The sequence below is a fragment of the Hemitrygon akajei genome, chromosome 29 (genome assembly GCF_048418815.1).
Source record: "Hemitrygon akajei chromosome 29, sHemAka1.3, whole genome shotgun sequence".
In the NCBI taxonomy this organism is placed as follows: Eukaryota; Metazoa; Chordata; class Chondrichthyes; order Myliobatiformes; family Dasyatidae; genus Hemitrygon; species Hemitrygon akajei.
In genome coordinates, this window is record NC_133152.1 from 24,297,450 (window position 1) to 24,318,515 (window position 21,066).

A 21,066-nucleotide genomic window follows, 5' to 3' on the forward strand; every position below is an offset into this window, starting at 1 on the left:
GTTCAGGTGACTTATCCACCTTCAGACCTTTCTTGTACCAAGCACCTTCTCCTTAGTAATAGTGACGACACTCACTTCTGCCCCCCCGCCACTCCCGAATTTCTCAAGCTTCTGGCTTGTTGCTGACTTCTTCCGAGGTGTAGTCTGACACAAAATGCTCTTGATTCTCTTTTACTCTTTGTATGTCTGGGAAACCTATCAGTATCCTCCTTTTTATTATTGATAGTTTACCTTCATATTTCACCTTTTCTCCTCTTATTACTTTTCTAGTGGCCTTCTGTTTGTTTTTAAAAGCTTCCCAGTCCTCTAGCTTCCCAATAATTTGTGCATGTCCCCTCTTTAGTCTTCGTACAGTCTTTGGCTTCCCTTGTCAGTTACAGAAGAAGAATGCTTCTTCTTCTTTAGGATGGAATGATCCTGGGGCTTTCAAATTACTCCCAAAAACTCCAGCCATTTCTGCTCTACCATCATCCCTGATGAGGTCCTCTTCAAAACAACTTTGGTCATCTCGTCTCTCATGCTTCTATAGTTGCCTTTCAGATTCAGAATCAGAATCAGGTTTATTATCACCGGCATGTGATGTGAAATTTGTTAACTTAGCAGCAGCAATTCAAAGCAATACATAATCTAGCAGAGAGAAAAAAATAAAAATAATAATAAATAAACAAGTAAATCAATTACAGTATACATATATTGAATAGATTTTTAAAAGTCAAGTCAAGTCAACTTTTATTGTCATTTCGACCATAACTGCTGGTACAGTGCATAGTAAAAATGAGACAACGTTTTTCAGGACCATGGTGCTACATGACACAGTACAAAAACTAGACTGAGCTACGTAATAAAAAAAACACAGAGAAAGCTATACTAGACTACAGACCTACACTGGACTGCATAAAGTGCACAAAACAGTGCAGGCATTACAATAAATAATAAACAGGACAGTAGGGCAAGGTGTCAGTCCAGGCTTCGGGTATTGAGGAGTCTGATAGCTTGGGGGAAGAAACTGTTATATAGTCTGGTCGTAAGAGCCCGAATGCTTTGGAGCCTTTTCCCAGACGGCAGGAGGGAGAAGAGATTGTATGATGGGTGCATGGGGTCCTTCATAATGCTGTTTCCTTTGCGGATGCAGCGTGTGGTGTAAATGTCCGTGATGGCGGGGAGAGAGACCCCGATGATCTTCTCAGCTGACCTCACTATCCGCTGCAGGGTCTTGTGATCCGAGATGGTACAATTTCCGAACCAGGCAGTGATGCAGTTGCTCAGGACGCTCTCAATACAACCTCTGTAGAATGTGATGAGGATGGGGGGTGGGAGATGTAAAAATGCAAAAATCAGAAATACTGTATATTAAAAAAAAGTGAGGTAGTGTCCAAGAGTTCAATGTCCATTTAGTAATCGGCCTCTTTCCTTTGTCTCCAGGGCCCGCTTCAGACCCAAAGTTGCAACCAGCACTGAAGGACCATTGGGAAAGAGCGTTGCAGACGGCCCCCTCCCTCCCATGTTTGTTTAGTTAAGAACTCGTTTGTAGCATACTTAGTTTTTCAGTTTTATAACTGGGGAGATCTGATGGAGTACCCGTTAAGTTAAAGAGTGACTGAATGTTCCGTATTGTAGTTCCGTGTAGTTTGGGGCAGTTTGGACGAACCGGCCAAATGCCCGGTTCAGTGTTTCACTGTCCATTTATAAATAAATAGTTAACGTGCCCATTTGCAATCTGTGAATTCATTTCCACTCACTGGATCCTCGAATCTGCCTCCACGCCACAGCTGCAGATGTTTAGTGACTCACAGACACAACCCAACCTACCATTGGAGATATCTTCAAGAGGCGGTGTCTCAAGAAGGCAGCATCCATCACGAAGGACTCGGACCATCTGGGAAAACATTCCTACAGGGAGGAGGTACAGAAGCCTGAACCCTCACACTCAATGATCTAGGAACAGTTGTTGTTATTTTGTAAGTTCCAGTAACTTTATGTCTTTGCACAGTGCTGTAGCCACAGATCAACACATTTCATGTTATATCTGGTTCTGATTCTGAAGAGGATTCTTTATTTTCCATCTGGCCACCTTGGATTTCCATTCTGGCTCAAAATAGAGGAGGATCACTAAGTGAGAAGCTCTGTATAACTGGTTGTATAATGTGAGAAGCTCAGTATAATGCATAACCTCACAAAATACCCGCTCACCCTCTGGATCAGGGACCCCCTATGTGAAAGTGTCTGTAGTTCCCATATAGGCCTCAACTGACCTCAAAACCCTCAAAATCAGAATAAATCAACTCATCCTCAATCCTGAGGGAATACCTAAGTTGATAAATACTTATGCTTAAGTTTTTAAAAAATGTATATTTTCAGCCAGTTGTAATTGGGTGCCGTGTGATTACTGTTGCCTTCTGCTACAGTACGAGTGGCTCCATTAACCCTCGCAAGGATGTTAACTGTGTAAGGGTCTCGGTCTGAAACGTCGACTGTTTACTCTTTTTGATAGATGCTGCCTGGCTGGCTGAGTTCCTCCAGCACTTTGTGTGTGTTGCTGCATATTGGCTTCTATAAATGAATCTCGTACTTGAATGTGCAGAAGTGATTCTGACCTCAGTGAGCCCCTGTACCAAATGAAGAGGCCACAAGGGAGATGCTTCAAGAAAATAAGAAGCAAAATTAGGAGAATGTTTACTTTTGTTATTGTAAGAGAACAAGGGAAGTCTTTTATTTACTTGGCAAAGTCATATCTATCATAATACTTAGAACATGTTCTAATAATGCTTAATGTACATTACTTTAAAACGTGCAAACACAGAAGCCTAGATTAGTGTCTGCTGAAATCATCTTGTGCAAATTAGAAAGCATAAACTGGAAAAAAAAGTAAGTGATAATTTGCACAACTGAAAATAGAAGTATTACTCTCAAAATTGTAATTGTTAATGTTGGTATTTATAACCTCTGGCTCTACCTGCCTGTCTAGTTTGCCACAAAGCACCTCAACTGATTTAGTTGTTCCATTCATCATAATCATTCTAATCGGTCTTCCTTATTTCCAACCCTGACATCATCATTCACTCTGTTCGACTGTTGACGATGATGGAATTTCCTATACCTGGACATGGTAGATGGCAATGTTTTTATTGAATTTTGGAGTTTACACCATAATCCACCGTTTTGAGTCTGAAGATAAAGATTAGCTTTATTTATCACATGCAGGTGAAACACGTCATATGCATCAAATCAAATCAGTGTGGATTGTGCAGGGCAGCCCACAAGTGCCAGCACGCTTCCACTGACATAGCATGCCCACAACTCAGTAACCGTGACTGCGCATCTTCGGAATCTGGAGGGAAACGGGAGCACCAGGAAGAAACCCACATGGTGACGGGAGAGAAATACAAACTCCTTATAGACGGGTAAGAGTTGAACCTCAATCTTACAGCTATTGTTGTATTTGCTTTACACTAACTTTTATACTACCATGCCACACCTTACCATCTTTCTGTGGCTCTCAGTCACATACATTTCTTTTTAATCTCCACACTAGGCAAATAAGATTGATAATAATTCAGCCCAGCTGCTTTTGTAGTGAAAATTGTCAGTTTAGTGATGGGCTTAATGATTCACTGAGAGATAGTTTCGTTTGCGAAAGCTTACAAGAAAGCATTCAAAAATGGCTTCTAACTGAAGCACAACTGACATTTAAAAGAGCAGTTGAAATTGCTGTATCAATGGCAAGAGCAGCCAGAGGTGCAATTTCATTGCGTTCAGGAATGAAAGTGAGTGTGAACCAAGGTGTAGCCTCTAAACAGAAACCAGTCTGGTTGAACAAATTGTGTTAGCAGTGTGGCAGGAACTCATGTACACCAGACCGATGCAGACTTAAATGCAAAGTTTGCACAAAGTGCAACAAGGTAGGAACGTACAGAGAGCATGCTGGGCAGACAAAAATAAAAGTACTGCACACACAAGAGGAAAGGCTAAATGCGAGGTGTCTTTCAAAAAGAGCACAGATCTGCCTACAGCTGATAAAAAAATCTGATAATGATGAGAGTGACACAGGACTAGCCAGGCTTAAGGTTTTCAATGTGTAAACTAAAAATAGACAAACTAATTGGCTTACACCAGAAGTGAACAGCAAATTAATTAAAATGAAATTGGACACCGGCTCAGCCGTTTCAGTCATTCCACAAAATTAGTCTGAATGACATTTCAAAGGTACTGAACTGAATCATGCAGATATCTAACTGAGAACTTGTAATAGAAAAAAGATAACTGCTGTACGAATGATGTTCATGGCGGTAAAGTACAACAACCAACAAGCCACGTTGAGATTGTAGGTGGTAAGAACAGGAGTGCCAGAATTGTGGGGGTGTGATTGGCTGAGACAACTACAACCTGAGTGGAGATCCATCCATCATTTGCATGCCGCATTTCCTACAAGGAAGTCAAATGGAAGCGATTTAAGAAAGGTGCTGGATGATGCCACAATTATCTCCATGCTGTACACCATGAACTGCTCCCCGAGGACAAATAGATCTTGGTGCCAACCTCTGAGCCTCTGGTTGGAAGACATATTGGAGAGAGGAAGCGTGTGCGTGACGGAAGCAGTGGTCTGACTACGACAGTTTTCGTGGGGAACATACCTGACAAAGCCTCTGATATGTTAATCGGGCAGTCACGTGTGACATGTTGCTTGGCTTTAAGCTGGAAGGGAACTCAGGGAGCTTCAGGCGAGTTGCAAGCTTTCTGCTTTTGTGAGTGTGAAGAACCAGAATCTAGTCTGTGGGCATTCAGGTTGTTGCATGCAGGTGGGGGACAGAAAGTAGATGCAGAGCCCAGGAGGATGGATGAAAGGCCAAAGAGAAAGGAGTCAATAGAGATATGAAAACAGAGCATTCGGCTGAGTACGTTGCGGATCCGGAAACCGAGAGGAGAGATCGGATTGTAAAGCCACCAGCAGAAGGATTAATACTCCAATGAACTAAATGCATCTTCCCAAGATCAAGATGCACAAATTAGAAGAGGAAAAAGGAGGGAGGAGAGAGGCGTCCAGAGCTGTCAGAACCACTTCCTGCAGTCTCAGAGTCAACTCCTACAACCACCACGGCAGAGGCTCCAGGATCTGAGATGGTTTTCCTGGCCACAAGCAGGGTGAGCCCCTTGTCAGGAAAGATGTTATCCCACAAGAGTAAGAAAGCCTCCATAGTGGTTAAATCTGTAGGCCTGAATGGGACAATTTAAAACTTACTACGCTGTGGATGTCAATATAGTAGCTGTATTAGATAGTGTAATGTGTACTGTGTACTTGCTGTTGGTAAGTCTGTGGAATGTGTCCATCAGGTCAGACAACGCCAAATAAAACCAAATCTTGTCTCTCTTTTTGTTACCGTAAGAAAAAGTGTATTTGGGTATCTTTAAGATTTCTCGCCCTTATAGAAAGTAAAGTTCATGTTTCAGCATGACTTTGAGTCCAATACAAGGTTTATGTGTTATTACATACATTAAGGTTTGGATTTGTAACTTATATGAGCTTACATATTAGAAAATCATTTCTCTTCAGCTTCAACCAACACTGACAGAGCTCCCTGACATCTGGCTGTGTCAACGTGCTGAAAAATTTCTACTCACTTACTGCAGTCTGGCTTCCCCCTCACTGGAGAAACCAAACGGACCTAAACTGGGGAAAGGCTAATTTTGATGGTATTCGACAGAAAAGCTGATTGGTAGTGCCTTTAAATGGATTATGTGGAATACTCTGTTTCGAACCTACTCAAATCAACTTTACTGATCATCTGTCCCATTACTCTCTTGGTGCTTTGCTCTGTTATTAATCTGATCTGAAAATTTTCATTAACTATGTATGCCAGTTCCATGCATCTTTCTCTCTCCTCTTTGCTAATTTGACATTTGGCCTTCTACAAGCATGAAATAATGCCCTATTCTGAGCACTGTCTTGGGTGCATATTACCAGGGGCTCAGACAACAAGTAAAGGGGTGCTCAATACTTCCTCAAAGACTCTCGGGGATCTTTGGCTCACGGTCGCACAAAACAGAGAAGGAGCATTTGAAATGGTGTTGAAAACCTTGAGGCCTCGCTTCAGAATCAGAGTCAATACCACTGGCATACGCTGTGAAATTTGTTAACTGTACAGCAGCAGTACAACAAAATACACAATAAATAAATCTAGAGAAAAAAACCTGAATTACAGTAAGTATATATGTCTATTAAGCAGCTAAATTAAAATAAGTAGTGCAAAAAAACAGAAATAAAGAAGTTGTGAGGTAGTGTTCACGGGTTCAGTGTCCATTCCGAAATCGGATGGCAGAGGGGACGAAGCTGTTCCTGAACCGCTGAGTGTGTGGCTTTAGGTTTCTGACCTCCTTCCCAATGGTAACAATGAGAAGAGGGCATGCCCTGGGGGGTGGGGGTCTTTAATGATGGACGCCGTCGTCCTGTGGCACTGCTCCTTGAGGAAGTCTTGCATACTACGGAGGCTCGTGATGGAGTTAGCAACGGAGGGATGGTTGGATTGGTGGGGTCTCTCATTGGTTCTATTATGGCCATTGGATTTATTGAGTATGCCCACAAGAAAATGAATCTCAGGATTGCTAATGATGGCGTAGATGTATTTTGATAGCAAATCTACCTTGAACTTTGAAGGATGGAGCATACCAGTGGTTACTTTGTGCACTCACTATCCCACCCCGTCAGCTACCTCCCGAGTTCCATTCTAATTGCTCCGTTTTTGATCATGTTATGAGAGCGGAAGGCCCAGTTTCCACTCTTGCCGAGCACATTGGTTCTCCCTTTTCCTGTGCTTTTTTGAAGCACATAAGGAGAATTTGGGATGCATGGTAAATTATATCTAGAAGGCCGATTTGCCCTGTGAGGACACTCTAGGGCAGGGGTCTCCAACTCCTTTTATGCCAAAACCCCTACCATAAACCAGGGGGGGGGTGGTCTGTCTGTGGGCCCCAGGTTGGGAACCCCTGTTCCAGGAGAAGCAGGGAGAGGGTTTACACTTTGGATTTTGGCTTACCTTGTGTCTTTGTGGATGAAGGTTTATTTTCACCATTTACAATAATTAATTTGGTTTCCCTGTAGGTGCATGAACTGAGGGAGCATTGGAGGGTTGCATGGAGTCTTCCTATAAAGATCAAGGTCCCAGACTAGAAATTTAATTTCCCTTCTCCATCTGCTGAAGGGTTTTGCCTTTTAATGAAATTCAATTCCCCGGGACCACCTATGACTGACAAATTTGCTTTGGGATTAGTGTGAATGACACTGTGCTTGTTGCTCCGCAGTCATCAACAAGGCACCTTTTGTCCGTATCTTTCACCTGTTCACCATTTCACACCCAGATGTTCTCTTTCAATGTTTGTTTTCTCCATTAGCTCATAGTGTGCATTATTTGTAAGCCTCCGACAAGGGTTTTTAACTGAATGTTGTCATTCAGTTGACCAAACTCCTTTCTGTACTCATGTTAAAGGCTAACCCCTTCTTTTTTCTTGGAACTTTGTGCAGTTCTGTTTAGGCCACAAGCAAAGACTTGTCTTTTCTATTTCATGTTCTAATTGTCTAATATTAGAACATTAGAAAGTTTTTGATCGAACAGGCCATTTGGCCCAACAAGACTTGCCAAATTCCTATTCACATAGTGTGTTGAAATAACTATTGAGTTTAGATTTGAATGTCTCTAAGATATTACTCTCAGCTACACAACCTGATAGTTTGTCCCATGTGTCCACAACTCACTGTGTATAGAGATGGTTCCTGAAGTTAGCCTGAAACTCCCTTTATCATGGTAAGCACCAAAATACCTTAGTTATGAGGATGACATTCAGATTGATCTAATAGTGTCATCAAGTGACTATGGCCCCATACAATCACTAAAAAAAAACCTCTATTGAACAGATCACTGATTGGATGAGCCAAATTTTCCCCCAATTAAACAAAGAGAAAACTGGAATAATTGTTTTTGGTGCCAAAAAAGAACAATTAAAAGCCAGTGTTTACCTAGAATCCCTGTTGTTACAGACCACAAACCGAGCCAGAAACCTTGGTGTTGTGATGGACTCCAACTCGAATTTTGACAGCCACATTAAGACAATTACAAAGTCAGCCTACTACCATCTTAAAAAATTTAGTGAGTGTTGAAGTGAGATCTAGAAAAACTGGACCAGACATTTATTTTTAGTAGGCTTGACTACAGTAATGGCGTTTTCATGGGTATCTGTAAAAAGTCCTTCAGACAGCTGCAGCTCATTCAGAACGTTGCTGCTAGAGTCCTCACAAAGACCAAGAAAGTAGAACATGTCACTCCAGTTCTCAGATCACTACACTGGCTTCCTGTCCATCAGAGGACTGGATTTAAAATGTTACTGCTGGTTTTATAAAGCACTGAATGGTCTAGGGCCGAAATACATCTTCAATCTCCTGCTGCATTATGAACCTTCCCAAGCTCTCAGGTCGTCTGAGATGGGCCTGCTTACCATCCCCAGGGCCAAAACTAAACATGGTGAAGCAGCTTTTAGTTACTATGCTCCACATATCTGGAATAACTTTCCAAAGCATCTGAAGTTTGCCCCAACTTTAAGCTCTTTTAAATAGAAACATAGAAAATCTACAGCACATTACAGGCCCTTCGGCCCACAATGTTGTGCCGACCATGTAACCCACTCTAGAAGTTGCCTAGAATTTCCCTACCACACAGTTCTCTATTTTTTAAGCTCCATGTGCCTATCTAAGAGTCTCTTAAAAGGCCCTATTGTATCCACTTCCACCACTGTTGCTGGCAGTACATTCCACACACCGACCACTCTGTGTGAAAAACTTACCTCTGACATCCCCCTTGTACGTACCTAGTTCCAAGCACCTTAAAACTATGCCCCCTCATGTTAGCCATTTCAGCCCTGGGAAAAGGCCTCTGGCTATCCACATGATCAATGCCCCTCATCATCTTATACACCTCTATCAGGTCATCTCTCATCCTCCGTCGCTCCAAGGAGAAAAGGCCAACTTAACCCAACCTATTCTCTTAAGGCATGCTCCCCAATCCAGGCAACATCCTTGTAAATCTTGTAATTTGAGGCTTAAAGCTTTTCTTTTCATTGTAGCTTTCAATTAGAATCTCCTGCACTGTAACTTTTATTCCTTTTTAAATCTATTTATCGTAACTATCTTTTTGTGTAATTTAATTCTCTTTTATATTGTCTGAAATTTGACACTTGATTCTTATATCTTGTTCTATGTAAAGCACCTTGAACTGCCTTGTGTTTGTGTTACGAATGAGGAGCAACTCTGTTGGGCAGAAGGGTGCAAAGTCGCCCCCCCCCCCTTTTGGAGAATCGCAAAATCGCTACTATTTCGGGTCTGATACCAAGGAAATGAGAGAGATAACATCAAAGGCAGTTGTTATTGACAACGCTCATGAAAAATTAATGAGAGGAGAGACACAGCTCAGCTGCACAAGTTGGAATATCTCCTATTGACAAAAGAGAGATTACTGCTATTGTCTCGTGGAGAAGGATTGTTTATTGAGTACTGTTCTATTCATTGAAACCCCTCAGGGGGCAACCAGAGTGGGCTGGTTTGATGGGTTGCATCATCCCAACCTGATTGACACCTGAGACCCCGTGAGTGGGGATAAAAGTAAGGTCTGGGGAACACCCCTCAGACGCACCAGGAGAGACGCTACGAGACCGGTGGGGGCTTGTGTGTGTGTCCACCCTTGCCTGGGTGACGAGTCCACCACGGAAGAACGGTCTAGCTAAAGGACGGAGGGGTCATACATGAATGGCCACAACAACAACGCATCGACGGATCAAGATCGTAAAGGAAAGTCGGCAAGTCAATAGCTGTTACTGTTCTCGTCTCTCTCTCTCTCCAACAATTGCAATACAGCGACCAACAACTACCACAGCCTGCATGAACTGAACTGAACTTTATATTTCCATCGGGCAATTCATTATCCCCTAGACAATGATAGAGCTTATTTCTTATTGATTATTATTATACCCGCACTTTTAGGTTTAGTATTGATGACGTATATTATCTGTATATTTGCATTGATATTATTTTTGTGTATCTTTACTAATAAATACTGTTAATAATAGTATCACCAGACTCCAATGGACATTTCTATCTTTGCTGGTAAGATACCCAGTTACGGGGTTCGTAACATTTGAAAAGTGTTATCCAAACGAACTTGCTTGCCTTGCCTTTAATCAGTCTCCACCTTTGGCCCCATGTCATTAATGACGGATTAATCTTGAAGCAGCAGCTGGCATCCACCTTACTTATACTCTTAATGATTTTGAACAGTTCTATCATGTCTCCTCTCATTCTATGTCTACTTTGGCCAAAAAGATTTCATTCTTTCAATCTTTCTTCACAGCTCATATCCTGCAGACCTGGAATGAGTCTAGTCGCCCTTCTCTGCACTCTCTCCAGTGCCTTCACGTCCCTCACAAAACATGGAGGCCAAAATTGTACACAGTACTCAAAGTGTGGCTTAAGTGCAGTGTACAGCTTAAAGAGAATGTCTCTAGACTTGAACTCCACTGAACGCATTATATAGCCCAACATTCTATTAACCTTCCTAATCGCTTCTGTGTATTGTCTAGATATCGATAGCAATGAGTCTCCCAGGACATCTGAATACTTCTCATACAGTGTACTTTCTAAATCAAGACCCCCAACTGTATTTTTATACCTAACGTTTCTGCTTCTTATATGTACTACTTTACATTTACTTACATTAAATTTCATTTGCCATTTGTCTGCCCATATCTGGGCAGGAAGGATATTAATAAGGTTGAAATAGCGCAGAGAAGGTTTACAAGGATGTTACTGGGACTTGAGAAACTCAGTTACAGAGAAAGGTTGAATAGGTTCGGACTTTATTCCCTGGAGCGTAGAAGAATGCGGAAAGACTTGATAGAGGTATATAAAATTATGATGGGTATAGATAGAGTGAATGCAAGCAGGCTTTTTCCACTGAGGCTAGGGGAGAAAAAAAAACCAGAGGACATGGGTTAAGGGTGAAGGGGGAAAAGTTTAAAGGGAACATTAGGGGGGGCTTCTTCATGCAGAGAGCGGTGGGAGTGTGGAATGAGCTGCCAGATGAAGTGGTAAATGCGGGCTCACTTTTGACATTTAAGAAAAACTTTGGACAGGTACATGGATGAGAGGGGTATGGAGGGATATGGTCCAGGTGCAGGTCAGTGGGAATAGGCAGAAAATGGTTCGGCACAGCCAAGAAGGGCCAAAAGGCCTGTTTCTGTGCTGTAATGTTCTATGGTTCTATGGTTCTATCTGGATTTTGTTTAGATTTAACTGTGCTGATTTTGCTGCCTGAATGTTATCAGCCCTTCCCCCTAATTTTGTGTCGCTCACGAACTTTACTAGTTTAGTTGTTATGCGCTTATCTGAATCATTAATGTAAATTAAAAAGAGCAGCAGTCCCAAAACTGATGCCTGCGGAACCCCACTTCAACCCGAAAGGTGTGAAAGTGATCCTGTCACCATAACTCATTATGTTATTAACAATTTCTTTGAATTTCTTTTTTTGTTTGAACAGACCGAATTGCTGAGCATTAAGAAGTGTATTCATTATTGCCCATATCACCAGCAAAAGAAATACACTTTAATAATCATCCATGTCACAGCCTGTCACTTCTGCCTTTGAAACCGTTTCCAAAAATTGCTGAGAAACTAATTATTTTTTTTAAAATGAAGACAGAACCCATTGGCAATTAGAGAAATGTCTGCCATGGAAACTGTGATGACTCTCTGCTTTGAGGGTCAGGGAGTGGGAGGCTGAGAACAGGGCATGATAAAGTGAAGGTCTGTGACAAACTGGAGGGTTCGAATCACAGCAGGGCAACTGACATTTAGATTTGCCACACTGCTTTTCTTTTTCTCTAAAATACAAATCGACAGAACTTTATTTTCTGGTTAAACACACAAAGAGCCGACTTAGATCCTTTATGTTCGGTGACCCAGGCGGTAGTTAGAAGTCATTTTGTTGACTGGGAGTATTGCGGGGACAATTCTCTTTTGAATATAGAAAAGTATTAAAGCATCATTGTCTTTGTTGTTTGTAAAGCACCCCATTGGATTGGCCTGTGTTCGTTTATGCATCTCTGACGCAGCAGTCGTCAGACCTTAATAGTGGTGTACACTGCAAGAGATTTGGCTTCAGTCTTGAATTCAGATTGCATTTGACAGATTCTGCTCATTCTCTCTGTAATGGGGTGCATTTCCTCTGGGTGCTCCAGTTTCCTTCCTGATCTATGAGATCTACTTGCTGACAGCTTAATTGGCCGCTGAAAGTCGCTCCTCACGTCGGTGATTGGCGATTGTTCGCAGTGACCAAGAACTGAGCAGGAAATGGAACAGATGGGACTGCTGTCAGAGCCAACAAAATCTCAGTGGAATGAATTGTCTTCCATACTAATATAGGAAATAGATTTTAATATAACAAATTCTCAGACAAGGTTAACAATTGAACAATCACATCTCAGAATGATTTCTTCCTAAGGCCACTGAACGGCATTCAAAATTATGCTATTTAATCAGATGTAAAATACCCACGATCCAGCCTTCAAAATAGCCTCATGTAACCAGAATCATTATCGTCAGTTATGTTCAGCATGTGTCTTTACCTTGTTCTCAGAAAGTTCTAAACATCTTCTCATTATTCAAGTGTGATTGTATTACAGGCAGGATGCTACCCTGTCCTTCCTCTGTGAAATAGTGATTTGGCTGTTAGGTACCGTGGATTCCTGCTAATTAGGACACATTGGGACCTGTATTTAGCTCAAATAAGCAGCTGCCCTGGTTAGCTTCAGTTTCATGGAGACAGTTGAAAAGACAAATTATGTATTTAAATGAAATACATTTACAAATTATGTTGAAATTATGTTGGAAATTATGTTGGAAGTGAAATTATGTTTGGAAACGGTTTCAAAGGAAGAAGTGAAATACAAATTACCGGTATGCATTTAACTGAAATACAGAACAATTTAGAATACTACCTAAACCTCTACAGTACTATAAAACTATGTACTAATTCCCAATAGTTATCAAGAGTAATTCATCTGCCGTGTTCGTTTGATTGACTGTAAATGAATACAGTCAGCACAGACACCTAGTGCAGAAAATGGACTGCCTTCATACAATGGGACCAGAGGCTCCCAATCTTTTTTAAGCCATTAACTGAGTTGGGAAACCCTGCTTTAGACGATTATGTCTTCCAAGTTTTCATTTTTTATTGTATCGTTCAATACCTTTATAATTCCTAACTTGTTGAAGTAGTGAAATTGTTTCATTTTCATGTTCGGCTGTTTCTGACATCTCCAAGCCTGAATGCTTGAAACCATGATAGGCAAAACAGTTTGGAGTTGTCCTACTGCTTATTTCTCAGTGACAAAAGTCACTGCTTTTTGAACACCAACAGCTGCAACTGACACTATTTAAAAACTGATCGCTCCTAGCATGGTGTAGTATCTAATGGCCGCCCAAGTGCATGTGACTGACATGAATTAGCAATAGTCTCTTGCCCCTTTGCTGTTATTCCTTTTCACGCCTTGTGGCATTTTTTTTTTCTTTGCCGTTTCCATGGCATTTAACTGTTTTTTTCTATGAGGCTGAGCTGCTAGCTCGACGCTCAACCCAGCGAGCATGTAAGGAGCCAACTGGATTCGAACTCAGGACCATTCGCCTCGCAGTGCAGTGCTGATGCCACTACACCACCGGCCAGCTAAATTAAGCAGAATATTGTCCCAGATTTTAAAAAAAATAGAATTCTGGCTATTTTCTTGATAAAGTTTCTGTTCTTTAAGAGTCACCCCAAATAAAATCCTGACTAACCAAATAGCCCAGTTAGCCAGAATCCATTGTACTTATTAATTACTTACAGCTGTAGCTACTAAACTTATCAATTTAATTGATTTTAATTTACACACCTAATAAAAAATATGGACATCGGTTTCCCTCTATAATGATGTATTTATGCTTAAAAACGCAAGAACATGAAACATTGAAGTAGAAATGAGCCTTTGGGCCCCTTTTATCTGCTCCACAATTCAATTTGGTCATGACCGGTCTTGTACCATTTTCTTGCAATAACCCATAAGACGTAGGAGCAGGGTTAAGTCATTGCCCCCCGCCCCCCCCCAAGTCTGCTCCACCTCTCGATCATGGCTGATTTATTTTTCCCCATTTTCCTGCCTTCTCCCTGCAACCTTAGACACCCTTACTAATCAAACTCCCCTTAAGTATACTCAGTGACTTGGCCTCCACAGCTGTCTGTGGCACTGAATTCTACAGCTACACCACTCAGATTAAAGAAATACCTCAGTTCTATTCTGAGGCTGTGCCCCCGGGTTCTAGGCTTTTCCACTATTGGAAACATTTAGTCCATGTCCACTCAGTCTCAGCCTTTCAATATCTGGTGGGTTTCAATGAGATCCCCCCCTCACCCTTCTAAACTCCAGCAAGCACAGGCCCAGAGCCATCAAATGCACCTCATGCATTAAACCCTTTCATTTTTGAGTCATTCTTGGACCTCTGAACCTTCTCCAATGGATCCTCTGGGCCTTCTCCAATGGACCCTCTGAACCTTCTCCAATGGATCCTCTGGGCCTTCTCCAATGGACCCTCTGGGCCTTCAATGGACCTTCTGGGCCTTCTCCAATGGACCCTCTGGGCCTTCTCCAATGGACCCTCTGGGCCTTCTCCAATGGATCCTCTGGGCCTCCAATGGACCCTCTGGGCCTTCTCCAATGGACCCTCTGGGCCTCCAATGGACCTTCTGGGCCTTCTCCAATGGACCCTCTGGGCCTCCAATGGACCTTCTGGGCCTTCTCCAATGGACCCTCTGGGCCTTCTCCAATGGACCCTCTGGGCCTCCAATGGATCCTCTGGGCCTTCTCCAATGGACCCTCTGGGCCTCCACTGGACCCTCTGGGCCTTCTCCAATGGACCCTCTGGGCCTCCAATGGATCTTCTGGGCCTTCTCCAATGGACCCTCTGGACCTTCTCCAATGGACCCTCTGGACCTTCTCCAATGTCAGTGCATCCTTCCTTAGATAAGGGGCCCAAATCTGGTCCTAAACTGTTGTCTAATCAGTGCCTTATAAAGCCTCAGCATTACACCCTTGATTTTATATTCTCAAAGTGAATGTTAACGATTTGCCTTCTTTATAGCTGACTCAATCTACAAGTTAACCTTTCAGGTATCCTGCATTAGGACTCCCAAATGCCTTTACAGCTCTGATTTCTGAATTTACTCCCTGCTTTGAAAATAGTCCATACCTTTATTCCTTCTACCAAAGTGCCTGACTATGCACCTTTCCATGTATTCCATCTGCCACTTCTTTGCCTATTCTTCTAATCTGTCCTATCCTTTCTGCAGTCCCCTCACACCCTCAACACTAATGCCCCCCCACCTACCTTTGTATCATCTGCATCTCCCTATCCGATGACCCCCATCTCTTAATTTTATCTCTGTTCTCATCACTTCAACACTTAGCCTGGAGTCTCAGTCAGAAGAAACATCAACTATTTATTTATCCTGTCAAAGTCCTTATGATGGTCTGATAATTATTCTTAAAAAATTCTGAAAAGGACAAAAAAGGTTTAACTGCATCATATGATTAATATACATGATGCTTTATAGAAACATAGAGAACCTACAGCACAGTACAGGCCCTTCTACCCACAAAGTTGTGCCGAACATGTCCCTACCTTGGAAATTACTAGGCTTACCCATATTCCTCTATTTTCCGAAGCTCCATATACCTATCCAGGAGTCTCTTAAAAGACCCGATCGTTTCGACCTCCACCACCATCACTGGCAGCCCATTCCACGCACTCACCACTCTCTGTGTAAAAAACTTACCCCTGACATCTCCTCTGTACCTGCTTCCATGCACCTTTAAACTGTGCCCTTTCATGTTAGCTATTTCAGCCCTGGGAAAAAGCCTCTGACTATCCACACGATCAATGCCTCTCATCAACTTATACACCTCTATCAGGTCACCTCTCATCCTCTGTCGCTCCAAGGAGAAAAGCCCGAGTTCACTCAACCTATTCTCATAAGGCATGCTCCCCAATCCAGGCAACATCCTTGTAAATCTCCTCTGCACCCTTTCTATGGTTTCCACGCAAGTGGGGTGAAGAATGACGTATAATTTGAGATTTTCACTGCCACGTCTACATTCTGTGTATCAAGTTACGTAAAGCCTCTGATTAAGGGAACAGCTCTTACATAGCTGATCACTTGAGATCCAAACTGAGGCTTCCAATGATCAGCGTATCTGCTTCCATTAGGCAACTAATATGAATGCTGTCTGCAGCATCCACAACCTCTCAGCCTCTCCCTCTTCACCTCTTCCCTCCCTGTACGTCTGTTCCTGACAGCTGGATGCGTCACTGTCCCTAACCTTTATCTCCAACCAGCCTTGCTTCTAGGTTCCCACTTACCCCCCCCCCCCCCCTCACATTTGCCAGTTCCCAGCAGTGGCATTGCTATCAGTCAGATCATAGCACGCCTCCATTCCGCACAATATAAGTATCTTTTCAAACTGGGAATTAACAACTGCTGTCCTCTCAAAGGGGCATTTTAATTGTGCGATGCATGATTGCATCTTATGTGTTAAGCGGCACGTTTAAGAGATCAAAGAGCAGCTCCAGTATAAGCAATTAGAACTGAGTAAACTTAAAAATGCTTTTTATCCCTGGTGAAAAGTTTGTCAGCCTTAGAAAATCTGGCAATTCATTCTCTGTATTGAAGTGAACAGGTTGACTGAGGCTGAGATTAACTCACTGTAAAGTGGAAACTGAGAACCTGTTCTTGAGATTCTTTGTGATAAGGAGGGTTGTGGTCGTTTTAGAGCTAAGTACCAGAGGAATCTGTCAGAGGAAATAAAATGAAGCATTCTCTGACACTTCACATGGGGGAGAAAGGACGAGTAACTGTGAAAGTGTAAGAAAAGGATAGATGGAGAGATAGTGCAGGGATGAGGCAAGGTGAGAGAGATTGGAAGGGTATTGGAACAAATAGGAAAGTTGCCTGAAGTTGTCAAAAACTTTTCTGTATGTTTTTAAAAATTAAAATAATGGTTCAATGAAGACATTCCAGCGGATACAACATAGGTGGCAAGAAATTTCTGGCAGAGTGGCAAGGAAGACAGGAAAGCTCAAAGTCATTTATTATAAGGTGTGTTAAAGGGCTTACAGAAGTAAGATACAGTGAGTCTAAAAGAGCAATGAATAAACAAGGTACGTTTCTGAACTGAAAGCCTGAAGGCGATGGAGACCGATAGTAGAAAGGGCCACGGAGAAGTGAAATTCAATGGGTGCAGCTGTGCGACGCACATAAGTTGTAGCTCCTGTTGGATGGAGTTTGAAGACCAGCAAAGAAAACGTTCAAAATATAAAGTTAAGTTAATAGATATATGGATAAAGGTCGCACATCAGAAGGCATGAAGAAGGGGTGGAAGTCAATAGCACAGCAGTTAATTTAACCTGGGTGAGCTGCCAGTGTGTAATCACGAGGCTACCACGGAAAGAAACTTAAAGCAAGAACGGAGAACACACAGCTTAAGTATCACTGAGTACAGAACGACTCATTTCTTGGTTGGGAGGTTGGCAGTGTTTCTTGAAAGTTTCACCAAATTTAATAAAATCAAGATTATGTAAATCTATCGGTTTCCTCTGCTTTGGAGTGCTGAACTTTCTCTGCAGATATTAACTTTAAGGAAAAATTTCGGATCACAGTAGACACATCTAACTGTTATTAAAGCCATTTGTTCTGTTCCTTGTCTCTGCACAGGATGTGATATTATTGTCATGGGAAGAGCACGGAAGCAGTGGAAAGAAATGAAATGTAGCTTCACCCATTTGTTACCAGGGATGAAGGAAATTAGTTGTTATATTAAGTCCTGTGTATATGTTTACAGAAAAGTTGTGAAAAAATGTAACACAGGGTTGAAAGTTTGAGTTCAAAGTTCTAAGTAAATTTATTATCAAAGTACATATACGACCCGGAGATTCATTTCCTTGCAGGCATTCACAGCAGAGCAAATTGGATATGGAGAGCATTTCGGACCATTTAGGCCATTGTTTATTCTCCACTTGAACCTTCTTCTGTCGTTCCTCACCTAAGCTTGTTAGCATAACCCTTTTCACTAGTCATGTGTGTCCATTTTCCTTTCCGATTCACCTCACTCCTGAGGTAGTGAGTTCCCTGCTCTCACTGCCCTTTGGCTCAAGAACAGTTATTACCTCTCAACCATCAGGCTCCTCAACCAGGGTGGATAACTTCACTCGTTCCAACACTGAACCGATGACACAACCTAGGGACTCACTTTCAAGAACTCTGCAACTCATGTCCTCAATATTATTTATTTATTGTTATTGTTTTGTTATTCTTCTTTGCTTTTGCACAATTTGTTGTCAATTGCACATTGCCTGTTAGTTCATCTTTGTATGAGATTTTCATTAATTCTAAACATAGAAACATAGAAAACCTACAGCACAGTACAGGCCCTTCGGCCCACAAAGTTGTGCCAAACATGTCCCTACCTTAGGCTTACTAGGCTTACCTATAGCCCTCTATTTTACTAAGCTCCTTGTAATTCTACTGTGTTTCTTTGTATACCAGCAAGAAAATGAATCTCAGGGTAGTATAAGGGGGCTTGTATGAACTTTGTTAATAAATTTACTTAGAATTTTTAACTTTTGAAACCTAAAGGTTTACAGTATTTTAAAGGTTCCCTCTGAAGAACTTTGATTGCGAGTGCATGAAACAGCAATAGGAACAGTGTATAAACACAAGAAATTCCTCAAATGTTGGAAATCCAATGAAACACGCACAAAAAGCTGGAGGAACTCAGCAGGTCAGGCAGCATCTATGGAAATGAATAGGTAGTTGACATTTTGGGCCAAGACCCATTTTCAGAACTAAGAAGGAAAGGGGGGAAGATGCCAGAATAAAAAGGTGGGGGGGGGAGGGGGGAGGAGGCTAGCTGGAAGGTGATGGGTGAATCCAGGTGGTTGGGAAAGGTCAAGGGCTGGAGAAGAAGGAGATGGGAGAGGAGAGTGGACCATAGGAGAAAGGGAAGGTATAGTGGACCCAGGGGTAAGTAATAGGCAAGTGAGAAGAGACAAAAGGTCTGAGTGAGGAATGGAGGAGGAGGAGGGGGGAGAATTGTTTACCAGAAGGAGACATCGACATTCATGCCATCAGGTTGGAGTGGAGCTCCTTGTGTCATGATGAATTAATGTTGATCAGACAACCAAGTGGAACGTTCTTCCTCCCACCTGAATATAACATGGTGAGAGGTAGCTAATGCTGTTCTATTGACCTCGAGAAGGTTAGATACACCTTGAGAATGAAGAGAATCTTGATAAGGAATTCCGTAATATCATTGGTCAGATACAGGTAAACAAGACAATAATACCAAAAGATATAGGAGCAGAATTAGGTCGATTGGCCCATTGTGTCTGCTCTGCCATTTCACCATGGCTGATCCAATGTTCCCCTCAGCCCCAGTATCCTGCCTTCTCCCAGTACCCCTTCATGCCCTGACCAATAAAGAATCTATCAACCTCTGAGTTAAATATACATAAAGACTTGGCCTCCACAGCTACTGTGGCAAAGAATTCTACAGATTCACCACTCTCTGGCCAAAGAAATTCCTCCTCATCTCTGTTCTAAAAGGACGCACCTCTATTCTGAGGCTGTGGTCTCTGGTCCTAGACTCTCCCACTACAGGAAACATCCTCTCCACATCCACTCTACCGAGGCCTTTCACCATTTAATAGGTTTCACTGAGGACACTCCTCATTCTTCTGAATTCTAGTGAATACAGGCCCAGAGCCAGAAACTTTTTTCATATTACAAGCTGTTCAATCCTGGAATCATTTTCCTGAACTTCCTTTAAACCCTCTTCAGTTTCAGTTCATCCTTTCTAACAAACAAAGGGCCCAAAGCTGCTCACAATACTCCAAGTAGGCCTCACCAGTGCTTTATAAAGTCTCAACATTACATCCTTGCTTTTATATTCTAGTCCTCTTGAAATGAATGCTAACGTTGCATTTGTCTTCATCATCATAGACCAAACCTGCAAATTAACCTTTAGTGAGTCCTGTACAAGGACTCCCAATTCCCTTTGCACCTCAGTTTTTGTATTTTCTCTCCATTTAGAGAAGAGTCAACCCTTTCATTCCTTCTACCAAAGTGCGTGACCACACACTTCCTGTGTGTACCATCTGCACTTCTTTACCCATTCTCCTAATCTGTCTGTAGTCTCTCTACCTCCTCAAAACTACCTTCCCCTCCACCTTTGGGTTCATTGCACAACACCCAATCCAGAATAGCTGATCTGCTAGTGAGCTCAACTACGAGTTGCTCCAAAACGCCAACTCGTCAGCATTCTAGAAATTCCCTCCTTCCCCCCCCACCCCCACAAGTCAATGGAAATACTAATGGTTTTCCCAGGATGACCCCCAATCTAATGATTTGCCAGAGAGCAGCTAAAAGCCAAACCATTCCTGCAAGCATGGAAGTATTGCAATCTGATTTAAGACCATCCGGGGACAGAGATGAAGAATATAGGACAAACCCAAGAATGTCCATTAAACCCAGGGTCTTGAGATATCAGACCATCGTTATGAAAAAACAATTAAAAATCACAAAAGGTTGAGTTGGGTCAGCACCACAGTACAATTATCGATTAAAGAGTCAACCCTTTGAAATCGGAAGGATTCAGGAACTATCTCAAAGGTTCTCCATCAAAAGTATCAATTGATTCTTTAAGGGAACAGAGTTTGTTGCATTTTATCATCTCCGGATTTCACAGTGATGTTCTCCACTGAACATGACTGTGCAAACAATTAGTGCAGAATACAGCTGACTCATAATCCATCGAACTTAGATCTCACCACCTTCGCCTCAGAATGAATCAGTGTTTTGCCTCAGTGTGGCTGTGCTTGTTAATGATTCCACTGGAGCATGACTTAGTCAGCTCTTTCCTCTATTATCACTCATGCCACAGGAAGTTCAA